Source organism: Diaphorina citri, unplaced genomic scaffold (genome assembly GCF_000475195.1).
Source record: "Diaphorina citri unplaced genomic scaffold, Diaci psyllid genome assembly version 1.1 scaffold2591, whole genome shotgun sequence".
NCBI lineage: Eukaryota > Metazoa > Arthropoda > Insecta > Hemiptera > Psyllidae > Diaphorina > Diaphorina citri.
The window spans coordinates 20,637-23,584 of record NW_007380009.1 but is presented as its reverse complement, the minus strand read 5'-3'; positions in this window follow the sequence as shown (position 1 = coordinate 23,584).

Sequence of the window (2,948 nt, the reverse complement as noted above, 5' to 3'; positions counted from 1 at the left end):
ACACGTTTTGAGGTCCCTAGAGCCTAAATCCAAAGTTTCAGCCATTGGTCCGTGTGTGTGACTGTTTGTCTGTAAACAAAATATCTCGAGAAGAGTAAGAGCTAGAGACTTGAAATTTGGTATGTAGTTCACAAATGTGACAAAGATGCAACACAAAGGCGGTACCTATATTGACCGCTTTTGGACAGATTTCGACCGTTTTTTGGCGGTTTTCAGCTATAGCGACAAAACGGTTAGAGATATTGTAAAAGTTAGGGTAAAAGAACACTCAAATAAGCATCATTCAATAGGATAAGGAAAGTCGTGTGATGTTCACACCAGATTTTTTTTTTTTATCGACTTCAGATTTGGATTTTTCACAACTTTTTACGTAGGAATCGACCTTTTATTCATAATTTTTACCCAACTGCAACTGCTCCATTTGGTACATGATGTGGTAATTTGGCACATTTTGTGGTAATTAACAAATAGGTGAACTTTTACCACGACAGCGACGCGACGATTTTACATTTAGTTGATCTGATTGGTCCGCGATAATTCTCACGCGACGGTCCGATTTTGATACGTTTTGGCAAACCTGTCGGAGGAAAATTTGATTGACTTCAGATTTGGATTTTTCACACCTTTTTACGTAGGAATCGACCTTTTATTCATAATTTTTACCCAACTGCAACTCCTCCATTGTTCATTTGCCCATTTTTACCTATTGACAATACTGACTAGTTATCTATACTACTGTTAGAGATAAACTCTGTTGGATTTAGTTACTAGATAGTTACCTTTGACTTCAGATTTGGATTTTTCACACCTTTTTACGTAGGAATCGACCTTTTATTCATAATTTTTACCCAACTGCAACTCCTCCATTATGCATAATCTACGTACGAGTATATAGGTACCTACATACATAATTATTAGGTATGTATTTCTTATGTACATACAATGTAGTTACCTGACCTAGTTATTTCATTATTATTCTCTGACACGTTGAGAAAACTTTAAAAGGTCTGACAGCCATCAGGTCTACAATCTCAAAATGTCAACCTGATAAGCATGCAAGGAAACTAGGTATACGCCTTAACCTTTGAGCATAATAACATATGTAATAACTACCTTTGTATGTATTAGGAGCTATGTAACAACGAAGCGGACCGAGGTGTTATCGTCCCGAAATCGAAGAGAGACGAAAGACAGGATAGGAGATTTAGTTACCTGACCTAGTTATTTCATTATTATTCTCTGACACGTTGAGAAAACTTTAAAAGGTCTGACAGCCATCAGGTCTACAATCTCTAAATGTCAACCTGGTAAGCATGCAAGGAAACTAGGTATACGCCTTAACCTTTGAGCATAATATAACATATGTAATAACTACCTACATATTATGTATTAGGAGCTGTAATAACGAAGCGGACTGAGGTGTTATCGTCCCGAAATCGAAGAGAGACGAAAGACAGGATAGGAGATTTTTTTTTCAAGAGGTTTGATAGAGGGAACTGTAACAACGGAGATCTTATCGTACCGAAAGCCAAGAGACAAGAAAGACAGGATAGGAGAAAGCCAGCCCTTTCGAGAAAGACGCTCATCTGTTCAGGATAATTTCATTGAAAAAATTGAGAAAGTGAATGAGTATTATTAGTGGAGACGCCTCTCTTCTCACATGAAAAATCAATATCGTTGGTGGAGATGTCACAACTCCTTCTTGAAGACAAATTCCGCCCCGGGTAGGAATCGATCCCGCAACCTAACGCTTGCAAGGCAGACGCGCTATCCTAAAAGCTAACTAGGCTGACTTGCGAAGTTATGATTCTTATGAATAATAATTTAATTGATATGTTAACCTCTCGGGATATAGCCGGAACAGTCTCCGGGCGTTCTTAAACACCTTAACAAGAGATGGTAGACCTGGGCCAATGTCGGTGAAAACAATGTCGACTAACCTTTAAAATGAAAAGCAAGTTGACCTAAACCAGAACATAAAAACAATCTCACAATTAACCACATACTCCGTGTAAATCATGTTAATTCATGTATGCAAAGTTGAATCTACAGGATGGTTGGAAAAAAATGGACGAATAGAAAACTAATGGAGATAACTGTCTAAAAAAAAATCATCTTTGTTTTTGGTACTTCCCCATAGAGATATCTTTCTTTCTTCTTTTTCTTCGGCTTTTCCCGTGTTCAGACGGGGTCGGCGTTTTTCGTCAGCCTCTCAATCAGCCCTAGCTTAGGGTGATTACTTGATTAGTATTTTGGGCTGACATTTGGTCTTGGCTACAAAAAATTTACGAGTGGATGCCCTTTGCACTCAACATTATAGGTACTAGATTCGTATAATGCTGGGTCCAGACTTGTGCAATGCAACGTGCAAAGCATTTGCATTGCACGTTGCACGTAAAATCAAATCATGTATCCGAGAATTTTTGTACCGATAAATCTCAAAACTCAACTAGTAATGGCGTATAGTAGGTACATCATTTGCATTGCATTGCACGATGCTTTGCAAGATTAAATTTCTGAGCTGGTCTAATCCCTGTTTAACGTACCCAAGCCAGATTATTGAAACTAGAGATATACAGAGAAGAAATAGAGGTAGTTATACAAAATCAATCGAGACGTACAAATTGAGACAATTCTAATTAAGGCGAAGTTTTTTTTCTGAAGAATATTCACTTTTTGGCTGCATGATTGCTCTTAAGTGGAGTTTGTTTTGTTTTGTGGCAGGTATAATCGGTCTTTAGTGACATTTTTGAGACAATCCTTACGAACATTAACGTACCACTTTTTTCGATATTAAATCTATTTGAACAGGCTCTTTTGTTTTTGTCGGGCGTAATTGCTCTGAAGCGGAGTTTATTTTCTTTTTGGCAGGCATAATCGCTTTTTAGAGGCATTTTTGAGACAATTCTTATGGACATTAGCTTTTAAGCCAGTTTTTTTTATTCCAA